Source organism: Cornus florida, unplaced genomic scaffold (genome assembly GCF_030987335.1).
Source record: "Cornus florida cultivar Cherokee Brave unplaced genomic scaffold, ASM3098733v1 CherokeeBrave_3.0.0_Hap2_Chr08, whole genome shotgun sequence".
Lineage (NCBI taxonomy): Eukaryota > Viridiplantae > Streptophyta > Magnoliopsida > Cornales > Cornaceae > Cornus > Cornus florida.
The window spans coordinates 80,793,843-80,808,758 of NW_026775578.1; the positions used below are offsets into that span (position 1 = coordinate 80,793,843).

At 37.4% G+C, this 14,916-nt stretch overlaps 1 long non-coding RNA gene across 3 annotated transcripts in view; it reads right to left on the minus strand.

The window, feature by feature from the left end:
- The window catches only part of LOC132268192 (uncharacterized), a 32,898-nt gene that overhangs the window by 3,202 nt on the left and 14,780 nt on the right, over positions 1 to 14,916 (minus strand). The window contains exon 4 of one of the 3 annotated variants that reach the window (XR_009469252.1): positions 3,423 to 3,670. The exons of 1 other annotated variant lie outside the window; for it this stretch is intronic. This is a non-coding gene — a long non-coding RNA (uncharacterized LOC132268192). Of the gene's footprint in view, positions 1 to 3,422; positions 3,683 to 14,916 lie in introns of those variants that run through there. One more of the 3 variants, XR_009469250.1, reaches the window with a different exon arrangement.

The following is a 14,916-nucleotide window of genomic DNA, read 5'->3' on the forward strand; positions in this document are numbered from 1 at the left end:
AACCAGAGTACTTTCCTACAAAAGTAAAGATACGTATTTCATGGAAACCACTTAGGATGAAGGTTCATTAAGTCAAAACTCAACTCCGAACACGAAAAGTAAGGTTATGCCAACAAAGTGACAAACGGGGAAAAGGACGAAAAGTGCATAGTGTCAAAAAACGAAAAATGTAGAAATGACGCGGTCCTTTAAGGAAGTTATCAATCCAAGGGAAAGAGTCTCGGAAACCATTTCCGAGGGCTCGAGATGACACAAGTGATGAGTAACCGTACTCAGAAAGGAAAAATCAACGGAAAAAATTTATCTATAAAAATCTGAGAAAAAGGAAAGGAAAGAAAATCACCAGGTCATTACAGGTCAGGTTTTCATCGAGCTATCGACGTTAAACTTAGCATTCTGTCAAGCTATCGACGTTAAACTTAGCATTTGTATGTTGTACCGTATTTTATTTTGATTTTTATTTCATTATTTTAAGTTTTGATTTAGTTATTTTCTTTTTTAGATTTTAAGTTCATATTTGTCTTCATTGAGGTTTAGGTTAGTTTAAGTTTGAATAAAATAGAAAATAAAAATAAAAATTGAAAAAAAAAATCCAAAAATTAAAAAATGTGTCGCAATGCTCGAGCATGAAAGTTGAGGCTCGAGCATCAGTACCTTACGCTCGAGCCTTTCATCATCGTTAGATTTAGGGTTTTCAGTGACCATGCTCAAGCATCACACTTGATGCTCGAGCCTCTGTACTTTAAAAGAAAGAAACCCTCGAGCCACAGATGCAAACCCTCGTGCCTTTGGTCTTTTTGCATCCAATCTCTCCTAAACTCTCTCAAATCTCATCCCGATTTTCATCCTCATCAGCTCAGGTGTTGATTTTAATTCAAAAAGGTAAGAAATCCCCCATCTCTTGTAGTTTTATATATCGATATATATATATGTGTGTGCATCGATTTCATACCAAATAACACCCAAATTTCTTAAAATTATTCATCTTAATCCTTTATAACACTCATCTAATCCATGTAAGCATCTCAACTTCCAGAAATTCTGAATCTAAAATTGGATTTGAAGAACACAAGTTGGGTGATTTTGGAGGGCTGAGGTGTTATTGTTGAAAGTTTGGGGTTGTTTGGTGATTAAGAAGAAGTTTGGGGAGGATTTGGAGTTGATTTTGGAAGAGTTAAGGGTGTTTTGCTTCGGGTGAAAGCCAAAAAGCTCGAGCCTTCAGATTAAGGCTCGAGCATTTGCTTACAGTAGGCTCAAGCATTAGGACCTTAAGCTCGGGCATTAGCTAGTTCCAGGCTCGAGCATCAGTACCTCAAGCTCGAGCCTTGGAGCATAGAGTTGAGGGTTTAGCTGAGACAATGATATTGGATTATAGAGATGCCGAGACGGCCGAGGCAGCGAGTCCAGCGATGGCATTAGATGATGCATGGCGGTATAGTAAGATCTGCAATGAGACATATTTTGTTATAGAGGATTTTCAACGCCACTGTGATACCTTCTAGGCAGTGGAGGCCTTGCAGGCTCATCAGCGCTTTGGGTTCTTGAGACATCCGATGCAAATTTCCTACCCTAGGATAGTTCGCGCTTTCTACCGCTCCTTGCAGTTCCATGCAAGAGATGAGGAGGAGGATGAAGAGTATGATGGCCCTGGTTTTTAGGCCAGCGCGTCCTGTAATGAACCGAACGTAGATCCGATAACGAATCCAGAATGCGGAAGCAAGAAATAAGACAATGGTCTCCCAAGGCACAACACACCTCTAAGACACTTTGATGACCTTCCATGAGGTCATGGAACTCAATGAGAACTGACGCGGAAGCAAAAGATAGAAAATATGACAAATAAGCCCCCAAGGGCAAAATAGTCATTTTACAAGGAAATGATGTCCCTAGAATGTATATTATTCCCGAGACACATCCATGAATTCTCATGAAGTCACGGAACTCAAAAGAAAGTAGCGGAAGCGAATTACAAGAAAATCGGACAAAAATAGCCCCAAGGCAAAATGGTCATTTCAGAAAAATATAAAATCGGGTGCTACCGAGCACACCACTGGGAAGACAACGGAAAATTAATCAAGTTAGACTCAAGAATCACTTGATTCGGAGTACGGATGGAAGAGAAAAGTCAAAACAAAGTTTTGACATCGCCGCGGCCGTGAATAGTAACCTGGGCAAAATGCTGGAATTCGTGTGCCGTTTTGAGGCACTACACGACGTTTTCTGGAAAAACACGAAGAAGAAACCTCCCTCAAAATAATTTTTCCAAACTGACTAGGTTAAAAAAAAAATTTATTTCTGACGTGAAATCCCAAAATGCCCTTACAACAAACTTTTTCAAATAGTGCAGATGCGCACAGGAAATTAGCTTTGACGAGGGGTTTTCGGGTCCAAGATGACATTTTCTGGAAAAATATTGCGAAGAAACCCCCCCTAAAATCATGTTTTCTATGTGACCATGTTAAGACTTGAATTTATTTTTCAAAGAAAATTCCTGAAATGCCCCTAGATCAGTCTAGACCAAGAGGGTTAAAAGCTGCTACAGGATCTATCCGCAACTGAGAGCAGAAACGGGATAGTAGATGAATTTTTCTGGAAAAGGATAAAGAAGAAACCCCTCTCGAAATCAAATTTTCCACCCGGCAATAAGGAGAAAATGAAAAAAAACTCACTGTAAAATGGCCAAAAATACCCCTCCATGAAATCTAGTCATGAGGGTCCAAAAAGCTGCTAAATGAAAAACAAAAAGCTGAACTTTGCGATGGATTTCCGGCACCAAGACGACATTTTTTAGAAAAACACAAAGTAGAAACCCCCCTAAAATCACATTTTCTAAGTGACCATGTGAAGAACAGAATTTATTTCCCGAAGAAAAACCCCAAAATGCCCTAAAATCAGATTATGAAAGAAAATTTTAAAATGAGTCCATAGGAGGCTCAAATCACAAAGGAAAGCGTTTCTCTTGAAAACGATCATGTACATAAACGTAAATGATAATTTTGAGCGCACGGGAATAGTCCGTGGCTCCCAAAAATGGCCGATTCAAAATCCGACCGCCTAACGGCCAAAAAGGCGAAAATGAACTTGAAATGGAAAATATGGAAACCAAAATTAAGAAATGGTTTCAAATGACCATTTGTCCCTTATCCATACTTCATACAAGATAAATGAGACCTAGTGGAGGTGCCGGAGCACACTTTACACCACCCGATTTGAAAATGAACCCTTAAAAGCTCGGATTTTACTATTTTAGCCCAAAAATGGAATATGTGAAACAAGAATACAAAAGTGAAAACAAAATGGTATTTGGCCCATGGCCACACCTCATACATGGTAAATGAATGCAAAATAATGAATTTCATACACAATGCACACTCCGGCGCATAAAGGACATATTAAAACGCATGGTTTTCATAATATTCTCATTAAGGCAATTTCAACATTTATGAATATATATGAATTTCAAATGTGGTTTGGCCCTTAACCTCATGTCATATATATAAAAAGAGAATTAAAAAGTGTGCTTAGGCACACATTACAAGTTTACAATGAAATATACACATTTGACAAATAAGACTACAAATGACATTTCAAGCCAACCTTTACAAGAATGGAACCTTCAAGTCCACAAATCATCCGAACATAATAAGAATCTCAACATTGATTCCTGTACCTGAAAATATGCCTAAGTAACATTGGGGTGAGTAACATAAAACTACTTATAGGAAATGAGCATGCATCGACCTAGCATTTTACAATTTTATTACCTTAAGGTGAAACATGTCAAAGGGCTCATGCCACCTAACGTCTATATCAAGGGCAAGACTCAGGGAGCATCCTAAGCTACCCTAGATCATTTCTAGCATAAATCACATCATTCATGCAATTCAAACAATATAGAAGCATGTTATACAAAGCAACAAGATGTAGATTCTCAAAGTTATCAACTTGAAATCTAAAGTGCAAAAACAACGAGAGTGGGTCATGCCACCTAACGTGTACGTTCCAAATGAATCTATAAGATCATTCCTAAGCTACATTTGAACATATATAACATAGATGTACTTAACAACATCAAAACCTACAATGATTTATTAGAAATCATAAAACATGAATGTACTTAACAACATTAAAGGCATGCTATGATTCATTCAAAATCATAATGCATAAATGTACTTAACAACATTAAATCGCCAATAACCAAAACCACAAGTCACAATTAAACATTGGTTGTCAACTTGGAATTGAATGCAAAAACAAACAGTGGAATACTTGGACATCAGTCAGATTAGACCGATACAGGGCTAATTTGGAGCTACTAACCCCCAGGCAGCCTACCCAACGCGCAAACTTTACAGGGCTAATTTGGAGCTACTAACCCTTAAGTAGCCTACCCAACGCGCGAATTTTTGACTTAGAGGACTCTTGTTCTCGTACTAGAGCCAAACCCTAGCCATCTTGCAATGTCCCAAGTGGTTCCAAAATAAATAAGTTAACAACTTATATACGTATTAAATAGTACACGAAACTACCTTCATGCACAAGTAGGTTGGAACCACACAACTCATGCTCTAAATCCACAACTACTGTAGGATGACAAATGTCAAATCTTCAGAGCATGATTCGTTACGCGCTATAATAACATCACATGTTGAATCTTCAGTGTGCGATTCATTACACACTATAACAATATAATCCATTATTGAAAACATAAACTGAAGAATCTATTACAAATCTAAAATCATGCTTTAAACATACTACCAATGTCAAACTCATGATTAAATCAATAATGCAATAGAAACAGAAATTAATCAAGTAAACTAATTAATTTCTCTAAGTTACAAATTTCAATCAAATGGTCCCTAATTAACATATGTTAAACAACATAGCATGGTCATTGCATATACCAATTCAAAAACTTAATTAGGCCATTGAAACAATAAGATGACATTTAATTAAACCATGATAATCAAATCCCTAAATTCTAAAACAATATCAAATGGTCCCAAATTTAATATATCCTAGCATACAAGTCATAGTCATCAAAATTATCAAGTTAAAAACTTAATTAAGCCAATGGAATAATTAAATAGATTTTAATTAATTCTTTTAATTAAAATCTCTAGATTTTCATACTCATCCTAATACTCTCAAATTAAAGTATGTTAAAGAACATGCCAAGACTTAATTTAAAAGCATATGACAAGTTAATTTCATGCAAGTTACATCCATGAGAATTAAACTTTCATAAAAGATAATTATTAAATGAAAAGTACAATTCTTATTCAAATAATTCCAATTTAATATATGATAACAAACATATCAAAGCTAAACTTTCTAGTATGCCACAATTTAATTCTAAGTTATACATCATCACAAGAATTAAATGTTAACTAGAGAAAATAATTAAATTAAATTCTAGGACTTAAACCAAAGCATGCATACAAGTTGTATAATCATGAAAAATACCCAATACAACACATATATAATCTTAAAACATCCCCTACCTCAATTTGAGATGAAAATCTCAAAATCCACCGAAAAAAAACGGCTCCGAATCCGACAATACTTCAGGGTTTTGTTGGGGACAAAGCCGTGAACATTAAACTCCAAAGAGGACCTACCAAAATCCTAACTTGATCTCAAACCCGAACTCAAAAATTGGCCAAAAATAGGTTCTAATAAGGGGGAAAGATGCGCGTAGTCAAGACAAACACAAAACGTAAAGGCACTATGACTTTATAACAAAAGGAAAGAGGTTTAAATGAGAGAAGAAGGGTGGCAGCCCCCCTTGGGCTGCCATGGAAGCTTCAGGTCATGCATGAAGAGAGGAGAAAGTGAGTTTTCAATTTTATAACCCCTTATTTATAGTAAAACCCTAAAAGTGCCCCGAAAGGGCCCCGCCGGGTCCGGAAAAGTGAAATTTGAGCAGAAGTGCTCAAACGGTGAAACTCCTTGAATGAAAAAAAACTAAAATGAGAAAATATGAACAATGGAATAAACGGCGTCAAAAACTGAGACCTAGGCAGGCATATATGCCCCGAACAAGCTCGGCGGCAACAAGGGCCAGAAACCCTGAAACTGGAGAAAAATGACAAAAAGAAAATTCTATAAGTACACGACTCGGTGAAAAGTGAAAATAAATCTCGTGTGAGGATCTAAGCTCAAAATGAGGCATTTTTGCAATAACTTTCATTAATTGCACAATGGCCCCTCCAAAAAGTGAAAGCTGCACTAATGACCCAGAATGAAAATATCTTTTAAAAATATTTTCTTAAAAACCCCTAAAATAAAATATCTTCGAAAGATATTTATGAAAAACACCCCAAGAAAACAAAAAGATCCTGAAAAACTATGCATCCATGCCCCTACGGATACCGGGGGCAACCAGAGTACTTTTCTGCAAAAGTAAAGATATGTATTTCGTGAAAACCACTTAGAATGAAGATACATGAAGTCAAAAACCAACTCCGAACATAAGAAGTGTGGTTATGCCAATAAAGTGACAAACGGGGAAAAGACGAAATAAGGAAAAAGACGAAATAGGGAAAATGACGAAAAGTGAATAGTGTCCAAAAAGTGAAAATGGGGAAATGACGCGGTCCTTAAAGGAAGTTGTTAATTCAAGGAAAAGAGTCTCGGAAATTATTCTAGAGTACTCGAGACGACACTAAGTGATGAGAAACAAAACTCAAAAAGGAAAAAATTAACGGGAAAAAAATATCCTTGAAAATCTGAGAAAAGGGAAAGGAAGGAAAATGACCGGGTCATTAAAACCTACCATCCTTAAATGAATTTCGTCCCCGAAATCAGGAACAAACAAAAAAGAACTGAACAAGATCAAACCAAAGGACAAACCATAAGGTGCTAAAGGACAACTCCAAAAGCCTAATGATCGTCCAAAAGAACAAAAAAACCAAGAACTGGGTGACACTCCCCAAACGAATCAGCATATAAACTCAAAGTCAATCACCGAGAGAATCCCCAAGACAATGATAAGTCAAATCATGACAGATGGCTAAGAATGATATGGTAGTAAGAACAATGACCAGAACCTACCCACACTTACTCGTCAGTAAGGTAGCATGATAGTATAAGGCATTAATTCATAACATGCCCTCAATAGATCAACCCAGAAATAAACTTTTCGATACAAATGACATCAATGTCGAAAGTGATCATTACCAAAAGCATTACGGGAACCAGGTATCCGCGAGAGTTAGGGTAGCTAATCTCAAAACTTTAAAAACAATGTCACTGGCACTGTTATGCTTAAGGCCTTAGATCCCCAGTGATGGAGTAACAGCGACCCCCATATCTGAAAATGCAACAACAACAGCACAAGTCCTGAATCCACAGCCGGACGAGTCTGTGCCCTCAAGCCAATGGATTGGACCCACAAAACCAAAAACTTAAGCATAGATCTGAAGTAGACCTACCGTACGGCTGATAAGCGCCGAATCTTGTATATTCAAGCGCCCTAAATTGCATTAGTTAAGTTCTTTATTTGTGTATTTTATATAGATTATCTCCAATTGTATATTTTTGCACATTTTCAGGTCCATTGGCCAAAAAGAAGCAAGAAGGATGCTTTGTGGAGTTTTGAACATCAAAGGTGCCAATTCTGAAATTCTGGCAGCAGTGAAGCCCGAACTTTGTTTGCCATTTTGACCTTGCAAACTTGAGAACTGGACTTCCATTATAAAATGGAATATTTAGAGCTCTGAATTAGCTTTCCAAATCTTCAAGCGGTTCATCATTCAGAGCTCGGAACAGAGAGTTATGGCCTTGTTACCAGAGGTGCACAGAACTGCCTGGCAGCAATGAAATTCTGCCTTGATCTTCATTTTCGACCAACCATCCTTGAGAATTGGATCTCTACCAAAACATAAAGTTTTTAGATCTTTGAATTAGCTTTCCAAATCTTCAAACGGTTCATTATTTGGAGTTCAGAGCGCAAAGTTATGGCCGTTTTACCAAAGTAGGTCTGGGCGGAGCAAACCAAGCATAAGGCATTCTGGCCAATTTTCGAGTGCTCGAGGCCTTATTTCGAGTGCTCGAAATTAGGGCAGATTGCTTCACGAGATCAGCAGTGGAGTCAGGACTTTGCTTGCCATTTTGACCCAGAAAGCTCAAGAACTGGACTTCCATCATAACATGAAAGATTTAGAGCTCTGAATTAGCTTTCTAAATCTTCAAACGGTTCAACATTCGGAGCTTGGAGCAGAGAGTTATGGCCTTATTACCAGAGGTGCGCAGAACTGCCTGGCAGCACTGAAGTACTGCCTTTCTCCCCATTTTCGACCAACCAGAATTGAGATTTGGGTCTTCATCAAAACATGAAGTTTTTAAAGCTCTGAATCAGCTCTCCAAATCTTTAAACGGTTTGTCATTTGGAGTTCGGAGCGCAAAGTTATGACTGTTTAACTGAAGTAGGTCTGGGTGGAGCAAGGCAAGAATGGAGCATTCTGCTCCAATTTTGAGTGCTCGAGCCCTTATTTCGAGTGCTCGAAATTAGGGCAGAATTGCATCCGTAAATGGCCCATTTTCAACCACTTGCATCTTGGGTTCCTCAATTCTAATTTCCCTCTTTAATGGTTGGTTGGAGATGTTGGTTGGTGGGGATTTTTTGAGCCTTATCTCTAGAAGATAAGAGAGGGAAGCCACACAATACATTAAGCTTCATTTTGGGAAGATAGAGGAGAGAGAAGAGAGCAAGGAGGAGGGTGTTCTTGAGTGCTACAGTAGGAGCACGAAAATGGAGTCTTGGATGGAGCTTCTTCCTTCTTCTAGCTTAGCAATGGGTAACTAACTCTTTCTCTAGGGAGGTGATGAAGTCCCTCCCTTGTAAGCATGTCCTAGAATAGTCTATTTTGGGGATTTGCCATGTATATTTTATGGTTTTTTCATAACCAAGAGCACCTCATTTGTTGTAATGAATGTTGATACATGTATGGATGATTTCTTTAAGTTGATTATCTTGTCTTAGATGATGTCTTAGAGTAATCATATTGCTTGAGTTTTCCATGGTGAGAGTGGAAGCAAGGTTATGAAATGGTTTCATGGCATGTTGATAGGTGACTTTGATAGACCATTGCTTAGGAAATCCTTTGATGGTATATGCTTAATATCTAACTCCATGTGCTTTATGATTTTGTCAAGAACTTGATAGTCTCTCATTTAAGTAAATGTGTATAAGCTACACCTTAGTTAGGTAGTCTAAGCATGTTTATCTTTTGATGGATTATACTTGTTTGAGACCTAATGTACCTCTTGATTACTTATATGGCAACCATGTGTTGCTATGTAAGTCTTGACTATCATATGTTGTTTTTCCCCCAATTTAGGTCTAATCTAGCATATGTATAGGGATGGAGGCGGATTCACTTCCCTAGTCTCCTCTTCTTAATCTTTTCATCCTAAATTCCTTGCAAATTAGTGTTTTATGCACTTTGAATTCCTAATTTAAGTGACAACAAACAAAACCTCTATGAACACCCCTTCATCATCCTAAGAATGACTTTAGACACTTAGGTTGCCTTAGACTAGCGCAGTCCCAGTGGTTCAACTTACCCGACCAATAGCCCTATTTTACAATGATTCGTGCTATTGCGAAGGTTGATGTATAATTGATCAACCGATCAACGGCTACATACAGAAGACAAAACATTGTGTCAAAATCCCTATAGTGGACAACAAAATCTCAAAATACAAGTCTACCACGTACCTCACTTATGACAATCCTGATAACCAAGGTTACAAACCCCAACATAAGTGCAGGAAGGATAAAACAGCATAAACTAAATACTCACATAGTATATGCTCGCAAAATTAAATGACATAATCAAATAATATCATAGTACTAAGCACAGTACACATAAGGTAAACTAAATAAACCACCTATCACATAGATGTTAAACAAATAACAACGCGCTATATACCACCAATGGTACAAACATAGCAAACAGATACAGTATGAGCAAATGTATCATCTACATCCTCATACAACGACCACAACATAGTCACATATCCTAAACATGTTTCTAATACATGCCTGAAAATAATGGGGCTCATAAACATGTAAAAGTGATCATATAAATGGCAAGTTCGTAAAATCAAAAGAATGAATGGAATGCCTCTCTAAAGACACCACACAGAAAATGCACAACCGAATTTATATGAGTCCAATTTCTCATTACGAGGAAATGAAACATCCCCCAAACCAAGATGCCAACGAGTTCAGGGAACTCTACAGGATTCTACCAGAACCCTAACACGATGCCCCAAAAGGAAACAAGATCAGTAATAATACGAGTTATTATGATCGAATACAACTCACGCCATGAATGCACGAAACAAGAAGCAAGGCAATGTATGCAACATATAGTCATGCTAAAGCAGATAAGCATATACAACATGCTAAAACGAATTAAGTAAGCTTCAAAACAATTTATCAATTAAGCATATAGACAGGTTATCAAACCAAGTGTGTTATCAAACCAAGCATGTTATCAAGAAGCACGTAAACATGTTATAATACAGAAACATGTTAACAAATAGCATGTGTACACGTATAACATAGTAACAAAAACGTAATATGCACCCAAAAACCCATCGTCCAAGGTATTCAAACCTAGGAGCTCTGATAACACCTGTGATGGCCCTGGTTTTTAGACCAACGCGTCCTATGATGAACCGAACGTAGATCCGATAACGAATCCAGAATGCGGAAGCAAGAAACAAGACAACGGTCTCCCAAGGAACAACACACCTCTAAGATACTTTGATGACCTTCCATGAGGTCATGGAACTTAATAAGAACTGACGCGGAAGTAAAAGATAAAAAATATAATAAATAAGCCCCCAGGGGCAAAATAGTCATTTTACATGAAAATGATGTCCCTAGAATGTATATGATTCCCGAGACACATCCATAAATTCTCGTGAAGTAACGGAACTCAAAAGAAAGTAGCGAAAGTGAATTACAAGAAAATCGGACAAAAATAGCCACAAGGGCAAAATGGTCATTTCAGAAAAATATAAAATCGAGTGCTATCGAGCACACCACTGGGAAGACAACAAAAAATTAATCAAGTTAGACTCAAAAATCACTTGAGTCGGAGTCCGGATGGAGGAGAAAAGTCAAAAATAAAGTTTTGACATAGCCGTGGTCGTGAATAGTAACCTGGGCAAAATGCTGGAATCGTGTGCCGTTTTGAGGCACTAAATGACGTTTCCTGCGAAAATACGAATAAGAAACCCCACTCAAAAGAATTTTTCCAAGCTGACCATGTCAAAAGAAAATTTTATTTTTGATGTGAAATCCCCAAAATGCCCTTACAACAGACTTTTTCAAATAGTACATATGCGCACAGGAAATCAGATTTGACGCAGGGTTTTCAGGTCTGAGATGACATTTTCTGAAAAAATGTTGTGAAGAAACCCCCCCCCCCCCCTAAAATCATGTTTTCTATATGACCATGTCAAGACCGGAATATATTTTTCAAAGGAAATTCCCGAAATGCTCCTAGATCAATCTAGACCAAAAGGGTTAAAAGCTGCTACAGGATCTGTCCGCAATTGAGAGTAGAAACGGGCTAGTAGATGAATTTTTCTGGAACACACAAAGAAGAAACCCCTCCTGAAATCAAATTTTCTACCTGGTTATGTGAGAGAAAATGAAAAAAACTCACTGTGAAATGGCTAAAATGTCCCTGCATGAAATCTGGTCATGAGGGTCCAAAAAGCTGCTAAATGAAAAACAGAAAGCTGAACTTTGCGATGGATTTCCGACACCAAGATGACATTTTCTGGAAAAACACAAAAAAGAAACCCCCTCTAAAATCACATTTTCTAAGTGACCATGTGAAGACCGAAATTTATTTATGATGAACGCTGAAAAGTACGCATTTAAACCCCTTAAGCTTAGGTATTCTAGAACCTTTATCTATCTTATTTTCCTGCTTTAGATTGAATTTGTATTATTTCCATTTTCAGGTACTTATCCCCAAAATAAGCTAACTCAGCTAAATAAGATGAGATGAATCAAAGAAAGGAGCAAAGTTGGAGCAAAAAGGAAGCAAGTAGTGGAAATTCAGCATGTTCGATCGATCTCAGAAAATATTCGATCGATCGAAAGTTTATCGATCTCAGCATTCCAAGATGGATCAAAACTCTTTTGTCCTTATCCAAAGATCCCACAAAGTTCGATCGATCCAGCTTTCTTCCGATCAATCGAAAAGATTCCATCTTATCTACTTGTACCACCCTACCAACCATATTTATCTTTTTCCCAAAAATATCTTCAAAATATCCCAGATTTGTTTTTATCCAAAAAGGCACTGCCATAGAGGATCGATCCAGCTTAAATTCGATAGATCTCAGCCATGTTCGATCGATCTCACCACAAGTTCGATCGATCGAACTTTCCAAAGCCCGAGAAAATCTAATTTCCAGCTCACTAAAAGTTGTCTCATATCCAATCATTGGAAGGAATATTAGTGTACGAGCCAAACTCATTTGGGGAGATATTTAACCTACCTATATAAGGAATATGAGCCACTTTTTGAGAGATGTACTTGAGAGTAGATAGAGACACAATTTTCATATTCTTAGTGAGGAAGAAAAGAAAGGAGAAGGCTAGAGACACAAGCTTGGAGTTCTTCCATCAACCAAAAAGAGGAGCAATCTCTTCCATGGAGTTAGCCCTTGAGAGTTGGAGGACACCATCCATGAGTGGCTAGACATCCTCTTGGGGCTAGAATTAGCCCTAAGCATGCTTTCTATATCTTGATTTATGTATTTTTGAGGGGATTTGTATTGTGATACATGTTTTGACACTTTTATATATATAAATTTTGTTTATTCAATGATTTGTGTGGTTTAATACTTTCAATTAATCATTTCATTCTATCCATATGTCTATGTATGCTAGAATAGGTGTTTATGTGTTTATCTCTATTTCTAGTGTTATTGATGCATGTTTATGTATATTAATACTATAGATCTAAAGATTGTCAAGACATAGTGCTTAATGGAATGTTCTTGTGGTTTGTTTGATGATTCATACTCATTTCTTGATGGATTGTGCCTCTCCCTTAGTTTAATTAGTTTAATTTCATGTCATTAGCTTAATTGTAGTGTAGTTGTAGTTTATGTGTTAAATGGGAAGACAATCCATGCTTGTTATTTGATGTTCCATACTTCTAAAATCAAGTAGCATATATCTCTAACCTTGTGATGTGTTTGGATTGTGAGCTTAAAGAAAGGATTGATAGCTTCATTTGATATATTGTGCTATCCACCATGTTACTTAGACAATATATGCTTACTTTGTTATCCATGCTTGTTGAAACAACCACACACACATACTATGTTGCAATACATGTTCTTCCCCTAATTAATCATTTATTAAGGGTGTAGAAAAGCTATGCTTAGTGGTGATCTCTAAACCCCAAGATCTCTCTCTTATTTTCCCTTCATTACATTTAATTGCTTACTTTAGTTTAAATTGCATCTTAGTATAATTCAACCACCAACCAATCTTTTAATCACTCGACCTACTAACCCTAATCTTGATTCCACAACCTAATACGACCCACCAATCTCTTGGGATGATCCCTACTTGCCCTAACTATATTTTTAGTGAAAGGTAGTAGTGGCAATTTCTAAATGTAAAACTTGGCCACATTCATCATAGCTCTACACCATTATCTTTTGGTGCACAAACTTTGGATTTTGGGGTGCGACACCCGAAGTAACGCCAAGTTTTTGGCGCCGTTGCCGGGGATTGATTGAAGGCAACGTCGTATTTGTGGAATCAATTAGGAATTAGTACTCTTTTGATCGTGTCTTTACTTTGTTTTCATTTTGATTACTTATTGTGTTGGTTCTTGTTTGACTAGGTGCATTGAAAAGAAAGTGAGCAAAGGAGCATTTCAAGCAAGGAGCTAAGCAAAGCAAAGGAAAAAGGCAAAATTCTAAAAATTTGCTAAAAACTAAAAAATAAATTGAAGTGCTAAACGACCCTTTGTGAGCTTTTCCTTACTCAGTCTCCAGTTAAATGGTCAGCCCGCGTGGAGGCTTGTATTTCAATTCTTAAATAAATCGTGAGCCCACGTGGAGGCAATTTACTTTTCTTTGCATATTGTTGATAGCCATGGGAGTATGGGATCATTGTATGTGGAGGAAGTTTGTTGATTGTTGATTTGTTGAGAAGGTGAAGTGTTTGTTCATTACTTGTTGCTTGTTGTGTTTTGTTGTGCATGCATGGTCATAGATCATTGAAACCTACTCTTGTCCCTTTAAATTTTCATCTTGAATCCGTTGTTCGAAACCCTAGGGGAAGAGGAAGTTCTAGTCAATCCATTTCATCAATGGAAGGACATAATGAGGACCATGTGGAGGACCATGGTCACATAGACCAACAAGGTATCCTCCACCCCAATGTGCATCATGATAACATACAAGTACCATTAGACATGCCAAGGCCATTCGTTCACCCACCACAACAACAAGGCCAAGTTCCATTAGGAATGCCAAGACCAATCTATGCTCCACCACCTCCCATCATTCAAGGTAATCAATGTGCCCATGCTGCACCTCCAATTGTTAATCCTCCCCTTGCTTTAAGAGATCACTATGTGCCTAATGAATACAATGTACCCACATGCATTCAATTGCCACCATTTAGAGCACACCACTATAAGATCAAACCACAAACCATTCAAATGCTTCCTAACTATCATGGACTTCCAAGTGAAGAACCTTACAAGCATTTGGATGAGTTTCTTGAAGTATGTTCCACCGTGAGATACATGGACATGCTGGAAGAGGTCTTAAGGCTTAAACTTTTTCCATTCACCCTTAAAGACAAGGAAAAATATTGGTTTAACAATCTTAGGCCTTTTTCAATAACTT